This window comes from Helianthus annuus, chromosome 6, assembly GCF_002127325.2.
Source record: "Helianthus annuus cultivar XRQ/B chromosome 6, HanXRQr2.0-SUNRISE, whole genome shotgun sequence".
NCBI lineage: Eukaryota > Viridiplantae > Streptophyta > Magnoliopsida > Asterales > Asteraceae > Helianthus > Helianthus annuus.
In genome coordinates, this window is record NC_035438.2 from 56,193,025 (window position 1) to 56,209,701 (window position 16,677).

Below are 16,677 nucleotides of genomic sequence, written 5' to 3' on the forward strand. Positions count from 1 at the left end.
AATATTAAACATCAAGAACTACTTAGCTTGACACATGTAAGGTAACCGTTGAAAAGAAATTCATGTTTAGTAATCTTATGATGCAATACAAGCACATTTACTCTATATTAACATACACAGTTTCCATATGGTTAAACGCGTTGGGATGCGTTATATATATATATATATATATATATATATATATATATATATATAAAATTAGTCAAACACTACATATATTGATTACGGTATACCAAATTTTACCTGCAAGAAAGCAATCAAGACCTTGGAAACGCTCCTGAAGGAATAAACAAAGTTTGTCATTGCATGTAAACACACGCTAGACATTAAGAACAGAGGGTTTACCATTCCAATAAGACTTTCTAGACAGAGGATAACCGAGCTTTTAGTCGCTGCAAAACATATAGCAAGCTTTTTACCTTGTGCTCAAAGAAACAATGAATGAATTATAAGCGAGGTAGTTAAAAACACATATCTTACTACAGAAGCCTTAGTGTGAGCCTTTGATAACATAGATTATAAGGCCTGCATAGTGAGTTATGTATTAAAAAACAGATATCTTACAGAAGCCCTTGCTTCATCCATCAGCCTTAAAACACCCAGTCTTGGCTCAACCTGCCAAATCCATCAGTAACAAAAAACAGATATCTTGTAGAAGCCTTTGCTTCATACATACACACACATCTCAATACATAACCAAACAGTTACTTCTTACAGTTCCTGACTTTAGTATATCCTTGTACTTCTCTGTCTTCCAATCCTAACAACATCAAATTTTAGAGTGTTCGGCATCCTAACATAGCAATTTTGATTCAACCTGGTCCATATAGCAAACATAGAAACCCCCATCCAATCAGCTTCAGGAGATCTTAATACCAAAACCAAAGCAGCCGGTGACATCTCAAAAGTTCATATTCCTTAACCTTGAAGCCACTTTTCTAAAAGTTGTTGTGATAAAAAAAAAACATCAATATAGATCAATGTTATGACAAAATAGATATGAACTTATGCTGATGTTAATATATAGCTAAATTGCTTTTAATAAATGACCATGAACCTATTAGAAGCAGATTACTCACCATCCACCAAATGTATTGAGATTAGATATTGCACCAAATGTTATCGAATCCCATAAAAAACATCTAAGGAGTTCGTCAATAACAACAAAATCATAATACTCACTAAGTTACATCCATTAAAGTGATGGTGAATAATCATACTTGTGGAATCACTTTTAGCTTTTGCTCCATCTATGAATCATCATTGAGTAAAGAAATAACATCTTCATGGCTAATATGTCACACCAGTCTACAAATCAAACCCATCAAAAAATCATCCATGGAGACGAAAGACCCTGCAAACACAAAAACAACAATTGCAACGATGGTTGTACGATTCCATTAAGGCTTTGATCTAAAGTTAATACGAATAGAAAGAACATTAGATAAAAAACGAAACAATCAACATCAATCAAACACTTATTCTAGAATCGAAGTTGTTAATACCTGATGTTGAAGTTGTTATTACCAAAATCGAAGTTGGGGGGGGGGGATAGTGCACGGTCCTCCCAACCGCCGGAGTGATCCCACTCCGGGAGCCGCTACCCGACCAAGCTAGCTCCGCAGATCATCAAATCGTCGATTGAAGTTGTTATTACTGATGACGGTTGTACGATTCCATTAAGGCTTAGATCTATAGTTAATACGAATAGAAAGAACATTAGATGTTGAAGTTGTTATTACCAAAATCGAAGTTGTTACCAACTCGTCAGCCACATGACCACATAATCCATATAAGAGCTTTCTTATCCACAACACATATCCAATAACATGCTCAGTGCACTACTCCACTTATAATAACACACATGAAAATCAACAGTTACTGTACACATCAACATCTCTTATCAGCCCGATAAACCCAATACCGTCATACCGATATCCGAACATTAACACGAACATAAAATTACAATTTAACACACACTCTAACCCTCTAGTAAGCAAAATTATTATAAACACATTCAGATCCAAAAAATAAAAACATCAAACCAAACACAAAATCAAACTAAAAGAATGTAACATTTTAATTTACCTAAATCAATTTCAATTAACAAACCCTAAGTGTAATTAACCAACCGTAACTAACCGTAACACTAAAAATCCAAACTATAAGATCAGCAAATGAGATAAATAAATTAGATCGATCGATCGATTGATCAATAGATCGATGTTGATTTCTGTTTCGGTCTGGAATTGAAGAAATTAGGGCAAAAAACATGTGAATTTTGGGTAATAATGTAATTAATGGAGAATGTGAATCAGGAATTGGGAAATTACCACCGTAGAGGGCGGAAGAAACTGCGAATCGAGGGTCGCCGAAAAATTGTCCTCCGGCGATGGTGGTTATCTTAAGAGGTTTTAGCATAATTTCTTCGTTGAGTTGTTTGTCGGCGATTGAAGGTTGTCGCCAATGGTATTGAGAGAGAGACGTAGAGGATTTTTGTCTAGGGTTTCATTGGAATGAAGAGTGCAGAGGAAGGAAGATTTTTATTTTAGGAAGGTTAATTAATCCATCCGGGTTATAAAACGGGTCATCCGGTTATGTGAATGGTTTTGGCGGGAAAAACCATCTGAGGTGAAACCACGGGTGACACGTGTCCCCCACTAGTTTCTTTTATATAATATATAGATATAGATAGATATAGATTCACAATAAAGTGTATTTGAGTGTTTTTAAGGAGAGAGAGAAAGGTAAGGTGGATGAGAAAGAGTGTGAGGTGGAAGAGAGAGGTTGTGGTAGTGTATGTAGTGAAAAACATGTTTTTAAGGAGGGAGAAAAGTGTTGTGAGAGGAGAGAGAAGAGAGGGTGTTGTTTTGGTGATGAGAATGCGAAAAGAGAGATAATGAATCTGATTGGTGGGGCAATGCCACCTTGGCATCATAAAAACATCAATAAAACACCCATGTTAGGGATGCTTTTAATGTAGAAAGACTTGTGTTCTTTTTATTGGTTTTAGCTTTTGTTTTTGCTTTTGTGGATCGCTTACTGGTGGCAGATATAGTCCTAAAATATAAGCTTACAGACGTGAAAACATATATTCGACCTAGGATACGATGGGGGATATGAAGGGGGAAAAGATTACCGTGCTTAGAGATAAAGTCATCTCCACGACATCAATGCGACTAGGTGGGGAAACAAACCAGATTTGGGAGGTTATGGCGACTAACATTATACATGTAGTGAAGGAGATTCTAGGGGTCACAGCAGGAAAGGTAGGTACACATAAGGAATCTTAGTGGTGGTGTGAGGATGTGCATACCAAAATAAGGGATAAGAAAAAGTGTTTTATGGACCTTTTGAGTTGCTCAAACGACGAAGAACGAGTGAGGTTGAGGGAGAAATACAAAACGGCCAAGAGGGAGGCGAAGAAGGCTGTAACGGAGGCAAAGAACACAGCTTACAAAAAGATGTATGAAAGCCTGGAAACAAAGGAGGGCGAGCATCATATGTTCAAGATCGCTAAAGCTAGGGAGCGTAGGAGGCAGGATCTAGGGGTAGTGAAGTTTATAAAGGGAGAGGATAAACGTGTTTTAGTAAAGGGTAAATTACACCTTTTGTCCTTTATGTTTGTACTAGATTGCAACATATAGCCTTTAACTTCAATAACTACAATCACAATCCTTTATTTGGAAAACTCGTTACATCTTTCGTCCTTTAGCATTAACTAGGTTAAAATTTTAAGTTAAGTCAGAACATTTGCATTGCACATGAGGGTAAACTGGTAAATACCTCTCTTCTCTATGTCTCTTTCTATCTCACACCTTTCTCTTTCTCTAAACAAACTAGCAGCCACCACCTACCAGATCTTGAAGCTTGTCCCTATTTTCAACCAACACTGCCTCTGCCATCACCTCCTGCCACCAGTCTACTACCTCCAACCTCCGGCAACCAACGCACCAGCATCTCCGAAAGCACCACCACCATCATTTCCTAAACCACCACTCACCACTGCCTGCTCTCTCTAAACTCAAAACATCACTACCGTTTATTGCCTACGCCACCGGATCTATTTCACCACTGCACCCCCGCCACACCACTGTCGGGTACTACACCCACTGACCACCACAACAATCTCCGACCAATTTTTCAGACACTGGATTTGTTTCACCAGCTGCCATTCTTTCGGATTTGTTCAACCACCTCCAATCTCCGGCCAATTTTTAAAATCTTTCAGATCTATTCAACCACCACCACAAACAACCGATCAACATACTTATTCAGAGTTAAAAAAAGGGAAAAGATTGGAGTTTGAAAAAGGGGCTTAGCTAATCTCAGATCTTTAGACCAAAGATTATTTGGGACTTTTGTATTTCTTTCCTAAAATAAAAAATAACCCTTTATTTAACATAGTTTGTAGATCTGCTAGAACTCATCTAGCTTACCTTGGGCTTTTCTCACGTACAGTTTATTGGTAGAGCTTTCTCATTTACATGGTAAGGAAACAAGATTTCCATTTGTTCTTGATTTAATCAACGAATGGAGGAGCTTGATTGTATGCTTTTGTTTTGAAAATTTTAGTTTAGGTGCTGACAAGAGTGAGCCTTTGAGCTGGTGTTGGAGACTAGAGAGAGCTAGTGTGTATTTCAAGTGAGAGAGTTTTTTTTGAATTTATTAACATGAAAAGACATAATTGCCCTCACATGAGATGTATGTGACATAACTTAACGTCTAAAACAAACCAGGTTAGTGTTAAAGGACCTAAGTTGCAATGGTTTTTTCTAAATAAAGGATTGTGAGTGTAATTATTAAAGTTAAAGGCTATTCATTGCAATTCGGTACAAACATAAAGGACGAAATGTGTAATTTACCCTTTAGTAAATGAACTTGACATTAGGCTGAAATGGCAAAACTACTTCCATAATCTTTTCAACGGTAGGATGGACTACCAACAACAAAGTGAAAATCCTACTATTCAAAGGCGACAACATAATAGTGGTTACGATCAGAGTATCACACATGGGGAAGTTAGGACAACACTTAGGAAGATGGGAAGTGCTAAAGCGGTTGGTCCTGACAACATACCAATTAAGGCGTGGTTGTGTTTGGAGAGGAAGGAGTTCAATGGCTAACGTCCCTATTCAACCTTATTTTCAGTTCGGAAAAAATGCCAGATCCGTGGAGGCGTAGTGTTGTAGTGCCCTTATATAAGAATAAAGGCGACATTCAATGTTGCGAGAACTACAGAGGGATTAAGATGTTAAGTCATACAATGAAATTATGGGAGAGGATAATTAACACTAGGATTAGAAGAGAAAGACAAGTTACGGTAAACCAATTTGGTTTTATGCCAGGGAGGTCAACTACAGAAGCGATACACATTCTAAGGAGATTGATACAAAGTATAGGGAGAAGAAACGGGATCTACATATGGTGTTCATTGAACTAGAAAAAGCATATGACAGTGTACCACGTGGACGGATTTGGGATAGTTTGGAGGGTAGAGGGTTACCTGGGAAATATATAGACATAATTAAGGATATGTATGGTGGGACCGAAACTAGTGTTCGTGCGCCGGTAGGGGATACTGATTTTTTCCCGGTGGAGATAGGACTCCATCAAGGGTCGGCGTTAAGTCTGTTTCTCTTTGCAGTTGTGCTGGATAAGTTGTCAAAGTCGATGCAGGAATCGATTCTGTGGTGCATGCTTTTTGCAGATGATATTGTGTTAGTTGTGGAGACTAAACAGCGACTAAACGAGAGGTTAGAAGAGTGGCGAGTTGCTTTAGAAAGCAAAGGTTTAAGAATTAGTCGTTCAAAGACCGAGTACCTTCATTGTGATTTTAGTGGAACAGTCGACCGCGAAGATACTCAAATCACCATTGATGGTCAAGCGGTGCCACAGGTTACCAGGTTTAAATATTTATGATCGTTTGTACAAAATGATGGGGAGATAGATAGTGACGTTGCCCAACGTATCCAAGTTGGCTGGTGTGGGTGGAGAGCAGCCGCTGGGGTATTGTGTGACAGGAGGTTCCCAACTAAATTAAAAGGGAAAATTTTATAAGGTTGCAGTTAGACCTGCTATGTTATATGGAACAGATTGTTGGGCTATCAAAAAGACGCAGACACGCAAGATGGAAGTGGTAGAAATGAGGATGTTACGATGGATGTGTGGGCACACAAGGCTAGAGCGTATGAGAAATGAGGTTTTTAGGGAAAGGCTAGGGGTGGCTAGTATATCAAGTAAGATTAAGGATGGGAGACTGAGATGGCTTGGGCATGTGAAGAGGAGGCCGGTGACGACACCGGTTAGAGTAGTAGACGCCCTTTGTGTGGAGGGTAGGAGGAGTAGAGGAAGGGCCAAACTGACTTGGGTGGAGCGGATTAGGCAAGATTTGCTAGAGTTGCACTTTTCCGAGCACATGGTCCAGGATAGGAATTCGTGGAGATGTAGAATTAAGGTTAAGGATTTAGGAGAGAATAATGAGGTGTCTGAGATTTTTTGGTTAGGGGTTAATATTTCCTACTTTTCATGTGGACTTTACATGTGCTTTTCATCTTTTGTGTGTGTGTGTGTGTATTGCTTTAGGGGCTATAGCTGTGTCTACTTTACTATGTTAGTCGCTTACCACTTATTCTGCGATTGGTGGATTCCTATTGCTATATCTGTAGTTCTCATTGTTTACTTGATGTTTGGTTTCGGCCAGGGGTCTTTTTGGAAGAAGCCTCTTTATCCATTTGGATAGAGGTAAGGGTTGTCTACATCCCACCCTTCCTAGACCCCGCCAATAACTTTGCTATTTGTGGGACTTACTGGGTACTGTTGATGTTGCTGCTTTTGTGGATCTCGTCGGTAATTTATCCGACAATAAAAACAGAAAAATAAAAATCTTTTAGATTTCGTTTAATAAAAACAGAAAAGAAAAACTTCGTTTTTGTGATAAAATAAGAGAGAAATAGAGAGAAACTGATTCAATCATTCCATTCATCTGACATATACACCGTATATATAAACTAGTACAATAGAATCCCTAAAAGCCTAAAGCCCATAAACATTGGGTTGGGCCATAAAATGATTGCATTCATAACACTATCAACATTATACATTGGAAGATATTGGCTCGGTTCTTCAGGACCGATATTAACTGACACTTCAGGATCAGTTATACTGCCTCATTAAAACCTTACTAAGAAAACCCAGTGGGATAAAACTTAGTTAAGGAAAAAGAGTACATGTATATTACTCCCCCTCAATTTTACATATAGCTCTTATTCTGTGGAATTCAATCTTCAGTAATAATCGCTTGACTTGATCTTTGATGTAGTCTTCTTTGCTTAGGCTTCTTTTGATTCAAGTTGCATTACCTTTAAATAGTACAACTCAACTTCTTCTGATTCAGCTTGCACTGTCTTCAAATAGTACAATTCGGCTACCTTTTATTGACTCTAGTCTTCACCTGTCTTAAATATGTTGAAATCATTGACTTCCATTAGTAACATATTTAGATTGAGATTGAGCTTTGTGGGGGTCTAATAGATATCCTTCATTATCATAATTCGATAGTTGTGACTCCATATTTTCTTATGAAAAATATCATGTCTCGAATCCCATTTCATTTAATACGCTTTGTAATTATGCCTCGTTAAAAACCTTGCTAGGAAAAAAACCCAATGGGACAAAACCGTAGCTAAGGGAAAAAGAGTGCATTGCGCATTATACATAATTAACAACATGCTCCAGGATGATGTTAAGTCGGTACTTCAGTGTCTATAAGATAAACTGATGCTATATGTTGCTTCATCAAAAACCTTACTAAGAAAATCTAATAGAAAAACTTAGTAAAGGGAAAAAGAGTGCAACATATTAAATTGGAACTGTACTCTTGCCAATACATCTATCAAGAATGCAATATCAGGTGTCGTCTTGTTTACAAGATACACCATTGTTCTGCTCGCAATTAAGTATGGTACTTCTGGACTAATTATTTATCCATCCTCTTCTTAGGGACAATAAAATCCTTTCCATATGTCAAGCAATTCGACAACCATTAGCGTACTCAACAAATGAATTTTATCCATATAACATCTTATGGATGTAGTTTGATGGATGAGCAAAAATAGTACATATATATTCGAACTGCGATATACTAGAACTGTGGGTCGAGAATAACTACACTGTATAAAGATCTTTTTAGAATTTTCATTTTATAGTTTGACAGTTCCTTTCGATAGTGTTTACGACATCACTGTAAACTCCAATTACACTGAACACTAAGGGTGAAATCTTGATAAGTATATATAGCTCATTTTATCAAACTTATACCCCTTCTTTTCAAAGTATTAACCAAGTCAATTATACCACATAGGACCAGTCCCTTTAAGTTTTATATAATGCATATGGGGTTATTGTTAAATAATGATTTGAACATTTTTAATCCTTCAGGGATTTTATGCAGATATCATTTGTAATTGTCTCGTATATGTATACAGTGACGACATCCATAAGTTTTATTTGAAGTCATTCTGAGATTGCGAGGCCTCTTAAACATCTAAAGATTATCGCATCCATTACAGGGGTATACGTTTCCACATAATCAACTACTGGGATTTGGGAAAAAAATATCTTTATGTTAAAAATCATGCCTTACATCGCAAAACTCATTCTTTACGTTTCTTTTTATTTAAAGACACCCATTTCTAACCTACTGGTTTGACGTCTATGGGTGTTCGAACTGCTAGTTCGAAAACGTTTAGTTTATCGAGCGAATTTAATTGGCATTTAAGTCATCTAGCCATTTTGGCTATTTATGTGCGTACACTCTTGCACAGTTTCCATATACGTAATCTTTTTCGTCGATTACATCTATTGCTATAGCATATTCAAATATATCATTTTACACGTGTTTCATTACGGTTCCATATTATACGTTTTTTGTACATAAATCGTTGAAATCTCATACTTGTTTGGTAACCGAGTCTCTTCTGGAACTCCATTATCCTATATCAGAATTTCGCTATCTCCTCTAGAATTTTAACAATAACCTCTTTTAAGCTTTTCGTATGCAACCCTTTCTTGGGTTTTGTATACAACCACTTATGGGGTATTGTATTCTACCACTTCTGGGGTATCCTATGCAACCTCTTATGATTACACCAACTGTGTTACTCTGCTCTTTTTGTATTTGTGGGTTTTGTCTTTTGGAACCGATTTACCTCCCACATTTTCTTGATACGGTAATCATTTTGTGATTACTTTATTTCGAGCAGGTGAATTTAGTGCTGGTATACGTGACTTTTGCCAATCTATTTGTGTTTATGAATGCATCTGGTATTTCATTTGCTATTATTTGAAAAGTCATGCCCTTTTGGACTTTAAATTAACATTGACCACTTCTGCGGTCGAGATTTAATATGGTGCATTCTCTGTTTAGTTGGATTACCAGTCTTTTATTTTCCTTATCTTGTCTCCCCCTAAGACTGGAAATATTGGTTTGTTAAATGGATAGTCAGTATAGATGTTGTAAACATGTCCATTTTGGTACTTACATATATTGCATAACCAGAATAACTTTTGGTTCTCTTTTAGAGACCAATTGTTGTGGGGAGTATTTATGATTAGCAGTTGGTTTTGAATTGATTAGATAGTCGGTAAATATGAAAATTTATCTCGACGATATATTACATATTGTTCCCAACAATGGTCTCTACAATTGTTTGTCAAGGTTCAACATTAAACAATATCAAAGATCAACGTTTTGTACTGTCGGGCAAAATCCCTTTTCAACCATATACACTTAAAAGCATGCGAAAATATGGATGCATCACTTAAGACCAATGAATATTTACATGGTCCACATATAAGTGGGATAGTTAGTAGGAATTTCTTTTTGGATGGCTGAAAATTGATTCGCTAAGAAAATTCATTGCATACATAATAAGTGTTTTGGTAGCAAGGCTGTTAGATTACTTAGTAGTGCTAGTTAGCACTTTTAATTATTTGGCATATCGTGATGCTATGTTGATGACCTATTTAGTCATGTCATGTGGTAAACGTATAATTTTTCTAGTAACTTCTGGTTACTCACCATATTCGATTTAATGAAATATTGTGGATATTTCATATTTGGTATCATTTTTCTTTGACATCATTCCAAAGTGATGACTTTTTATCCTAAAATTCAAAATCAATAGTGTCTCTACCGAGACAACTACCCCTGGTAAAAATATTTCTTATGTTTTGTGATAGTGTTAATTGTGTTGTTGTATATCGGACGTTTGCCATCTCAATTTGTGATTGCTCTACTGGAGCTTCTAGATACACATATGTATAATGCATGCATTCACATGAGTATGTTAAGGGTTTTTTTTCTTTATTTTTTTATTTTTTGTATCCACATTTGAAGCGAATGTTTATATTTCCCCTTCTCATACCTGCCTCTTAGTGACTGACTCATATTAAGTTTGTTTGAGCCATTAATATCATTTTTTTATATTACCATGATCATCCACACGTGTGGCCTTTACTATGGCCAAATAATCCTTTTTCTCCTCCGACGACATTAACCAATTATAACATTTACCTCAGGGAATGAGCTAGAACATGTTAGTCAGATTGAATTGAAAGGTATATAAATATTAGCTTGATATTTTGATTTGCAATTTAAAAGATGTGATATAACCTCCGAGTATTTTGTGAAAACACATTTTCGTTATTGCTGCATTAGGAGCATGTCTTTAATTCAAAGTGACCATCGTTATATCTTTATATCAGTTTTTTTTACATCCATCTACAAGGAACCTGAAATCCATCAATATTACACAAACAAGTTTTGTTTGAAAATCTCACATGAACAAAGATCAAAGTATGATTCGATTTCCTTTTCTTCTCCAATTTTCTATCAATGCTAACTTATTTGGTTTGGTATGAAAATATGAATATGAGATTGTGGAAGATTACCTCGAACCATATTTTTCTTGAAAGCTGTTTTGTGGTACTAATGTTAATATATATCGTAGATGTTTCGACTCTCGAATTATAATTTATTTGGTATACTCTTTGAGGCACATTATCACTAGTCCACTTTCTTACTATTTTTCTTTTGGAATTTATTTGAATTTAGTAATAGTAATATAACTTAAATTTAATCAAATGTAACTTACGAGGGTGAATGGAATATTACTAATTGTAAAATATAATTGAAAAGTATTAATTGTGATATTATTTCTCATTAACCTCATTACAAAACGTTATTTATTTGAATTTATGTTTCTTTATTCTTTTTAATTATTACTTAATTAGTTGAATAAAGAAAAAACGATAATAAAACAATTAAACAATTACGATTCAAAAAAAAAGTTAAACAATTGGGCTATTATATATACACATTAAACAATTGCATTGTTATACATTTACACTTCTACTCATATTGAACTTTTAAGTACAATAATACTAATAATATTAGTTATGATAACTATGAATAAAGGTAACATGAGATAACATCATAATAAGACCACTGCCGTTTCTATACTTCTATAATAATAATAATAATAATAATAATAATAATAATAATAATAATAATAATAATAATAATAATAATAATAATAATAAATGTATTTTAACATATATAACTTATTCCCGTGCTATAACAGAGAAAAACAACGACTTCAAAAGATGGTTTATCATCTATCTATGTAGTTTGTTTAAGCTAAGATACCACTACCTATTTTTCATATATATATATATATATATATATATATATATATATTGTGTGAACTATTGACTATATTGATATCTATCAATATATGTTTTGCAGCTATACAAAAACGATAAGAATAATCATACAACTAATATGTTGACAATGCATAGTAGTGTAACAAATTAAATGATCAAAAACTTACGATTCATTATAATTAACTTAACTAGCTTAAGACCAATTTATTTGTGCTAAATGCCACAACCTATATCATTGCGCAGTAAAAAATAAAATAATCATAATGATCGATAACAAATCTTAGAATGTAGAGAACCCAAAAAAAAATTAACATTATGATTTATTAACTTTAATGCGTTTATCAATTATATATAAAAATAGTTTCTAAAACCTAGTTGACAAAACACCATACTTTTCATGGATATATCATTTATTATTATTTTAACACTTTTGATATGTATTAATTCCTTTTTAATCTAGAAGGTTAAGAACATAATGATAAAAGTTTGAGCTTGAAACAACTTTTAAATTGATTGGGATAATTAATGACTTGGTTGAATTTTTGACCGAATAAAACAGTTACTGGGCTTTGACCATAACAATTCCTTGACCTACAATTCCACCAAATTCGGCCAACTAACAGATTCTAATGGGTTACGGTCATTTTCTCCGGAAACGATTTCCGGTTGCCGGAAAAGATAATTCTTTTTTTAGACTACATCACATAATGTAAAAATAACACTTTCTGGGTATATTAGCTTTGTATTCATCTTCTTTACTTTTAGTTTCTAATTTACATAATACTATTGGCCGGAAACTAAAAATCAATTTACAGAACCATACCGAATAATCTATATAATGTATATCAATATATGTATGATATACGTATTGTGCAATAAATCACGGAAGTTGGTTCGATATGTTACCTCAATTGTTGTATACGGCTCTTGATCGATACCCAATTCTCAGTTGGATGTGTTTATACGCACATCAATCCAGCATTCATTAATTCTGCCACCGTCGGGTTTTCAAACACGGCGATCATGTTTCCGCATGCGACCGGTGACGTGGTTCGGTGGCCATGGTCAAGATGGTTCGGGTTGGGTTATTGAAATCATGACAAATCAGAAGGGTGGAAAGATAAAGAAAATGAATGGAAATTCCGTTACAAAATTAAGGAATTTTGGAGAGCGTCGTGCTGATAACGTGTGATAAAACAAGAGAGAAATAGAGAGAAACTGATTCAATCATTCCATTCATCTGACATATACATCGTATATATAAACTAGTATAATAGAATCCTTAAAAGCCTAAAGACCATAAACATTGGATTGGGCCATAAAATGATTGCATTCATAACAGTTTTACTTTATTTTTGAATTCCTGGAGATTCGTTTGTAATTTATCTGGGAAAATATCCTTTTTATTTTAACTTTTCAAGTTTCATGGGATTTGTCGGTAATTGTAGACGAACTTTTTGTTGGTAGTTTTTGATTAATGATACTCATATCTTTAGTAGTGTACTCATATGTTTAGTGTTTATTATGGTTGTAAAACAAGGTTTTCAAGTTCGAGTATTTTTTGAGTAATTGTTTCAAGGTAGGTTGCCGACTTTCTTCAACTCCGTCTAATTACTCGGAATCAATCAAACGTGGTCAACCTCGGCCAGAATCGGACCTCCTAGGTCAACTCAGGCCGAGTTTGACTTTAAAAAAAATAAAACATAAATTCTACGTCTATCATATTAAAATATGAATATCATTTTCACGTATTTTGTTATAATTAATAGTAAATTTATATTATTTAATATATATTTAATTTCCAAAAACTAATTTCTTTATAATTTAGCATGTCCGAGTACTTCCCGAGTACTCTCCGTCTAAGCCGAGTACTCTCAACTCACCGCTCGACCGAATAGGGAGCGCCTAGCGAATTTTTTTAACCATGGTGTTAATTATTAACTTATTATAAATTTCATTAGTAATATTTGGATGATGATAGTTAACTTATTGTATCTATCCAAGTGACAAAGCGTAAAATCTTCATGGCTTCATGAGCACATGGTTTCCTGCCACCTTCCTAATGCATAACATGTACACAAGTGAGATAAGAGTTTGTAAACTGTATTTTTATAGTTTTGGACCAAGTATGAATTTGAAGTATATTGGGCCACACGGAGGAGATGCTTGATATAGATTTGGGCTCTCACTAAGGCAGGCATTCGGCAAAAGCTCCAGAAAATCCATTATGTACCTTGATGAACTAACTGTCTTAACGTGTAAAGAAACAACTTGAATATTCATGTCCATTAAGATTTGTGAATTGCAGGCTACTACATATGGAAGAACAATGCATTTGTATGTTATATATATATATATATATATGGAAGAACAATGCATTTGTATGTTATATTAATTGTTCATATTCATTATTCACATGCTAACTTGCCAAGTGATGCATATTATAAATACTTCAATTCAGTGAGTACTATTTGACAGGTCCGTAGATTTTGTAGGTCTGGAGCCACAAGGAAAAATTGCCCCTTAAAATGGAAACTTAAATATAAAAAACAAGGAAAATTGCCCCTTGAAAATGAGTCATGTGCGATTGCCGGCACCCCATAAGACCGTGTGGTGTGGGTTGGGGTGGCGGTTGCCAAGCAACGCTGGCTAGACAACATCGGGCTAGCGTTGGCCATGATGTTGCCCTGCTGGCGCGGGGATTGAGCCTGGCGTGAGAAGAGGGAGGGGGAAGGTGACATGGCTGGCTTTGGTTGGCTGGTCCGATATAGCCGTTGGGGCTAGCCGTTACCAAACAAAAAAAAACAAAATCCATATGGCTGGCCACGCCAACCGAAGCCACGCCACACCACACCCCTTGTTTTTTGAATATTACCTTGTGGATCTCACACTCACCACGTGTCGAACACTGCCCCCAACTCACGCCACTCCACTTATCTCTCCTTCCAAAACGACATTCATTTTCTTCAAGTTTTCACAATATTGATAATGAGAGTTCTAACAACACAACTTCGAGTGTCAACATCTCATTAAACTTATTGAAAATGGTTTGGTTCGTTGTAAAGATCTTACATAATAGAACACAAGCCCATAAATAATTTTTTGTATAACACATGTTTAAATACGTTTATATGTGTACAAAGTTGGTGAAAACACACTTTTTCACCACTAAAACTTTCAACAAGATTGTTATCATTATTTTTCCAATCAATTTTAATTAAAAACACATATGTGTGTGACGAAGTCTTTGTTGTGACCAGGATTAACTATGCGACATAATAGGCAAGGCATCATATTCTATGCTACATCTTTGATGCTATATATGACTTTTAACAAAGTAATAATAGTTATAGCGATGTTTTAATTCTTATATGCTATACGACATCTTTGATGATAAGTTATTGTTGAAGTCTTTTTTGTTTTACTTATATTATTCAACCTGTGAAACGTGTAATAGCAAAAATACGTAATTTATAAATGAGTCCAACGCAATCGTGGGCAAGTTGTAAATGAGACTCGTGAGTCGTTATTCAACCCCGATAATATTTTATACTAACCCACCGAATATTGTGACTATATATATAAATGCTGATATAAAATTATAAACCTATTACTATAGTTTTCAAAGTTATATTAACAAAATATTACTTCTCTTACTATTTTCACAACTACAAATCGATACGATTAACCAAAGCATACACATTCGAGTTCATTCCCGACCAATACAATTACACCAAAGCATACATATTTGAGTTCATTCCCGACTATCTCAAACCGATTTCATGTTTTTAAAACTAAGAAAAATGGTAGGAAACTTGTTATTTTCGTTGATAGGAAGCAAAGCTAAATAGAAGGAATAACATAAGGCTTAGGAGTAGGGCTGTAAACGAACCAAATGTTCAGCGAACAGTTTGTGAACCGTTCGGCAAGGAGTTCGTTTATGTTCGTTCGATTAGCTTAACCAACGAACACGAACAAAAAATTTCGTTCGGTTAACTTAGCGAACGAACGCGAACACAAGTCTCGTTCGTTTGACTACGTTCGTGAACGTTCGGTAATATGTTCGGTTACGTTCATTCATGTTTGTTCGTGTTCATTTGATTATATTTAAAATGATAAATAATAAATCTTTTATCTAAACATATTGAAAACTTGAAACCCTATTTTTTCTAAGTTAGCTAAAATTTGGACAATGACATTTTTTTGGGATAATTATGTCTAAGTTAGTTTAACTTTCAATAATTATGTCTAAGATAGTTAAACTTGATTCATCATTTGGTGGTTGTAGTAGAATTCTTGTGTTTTGGTTTATCATTTGATGGTTATATTTAACTAAATATGTCCAATGTTTAATGATAACAATCTTTTATATTTTATTTTCAAGTTAAATGTTCATTTACGTTCGTTTTTATTTGTTTGCATTCGTTTGTGTTCAAGACTCGTGTTCACGAACTGTTCGTAAACAATTAAATTTCCTTAATGAACGAACACGAACACGAACACGAACACGAACATAAACTTATGTTCGGTATACATTTGTGAACAGTTCGTGAACAGTTCGTGAACAGTTCGTGAACATGTTAATTTCCTTAACGAACGAACACGAACATGGCCTTGTTCGTGTTCGTTCGGTTCGTTTACAACCCTACTTAGGAGCCAAAGTAGGAAACAGAATAAATCGTATGGATAAAAGTATATGACAGCTAATAAATTGATTTGTTTCCTTTACTCCCCCTCAAGTTGGAGTGTGAAGATTTCGAACACCGAGCTTGCCAAGTAGATCACGTAGTGGTTGAGCTCCCAAAAGCTGGGTGAAAATATCTGTGACTTGTCGTTTGCTGGTCACGTGAAGAGGTAGGATCTCATGGGTTTCAACTCGTTCTCGAAAAAAAAAACAGTCCATTTCTACGTGTTTAGTTCTTTCGTGAAAAACTGGATTGTTTGCAATAT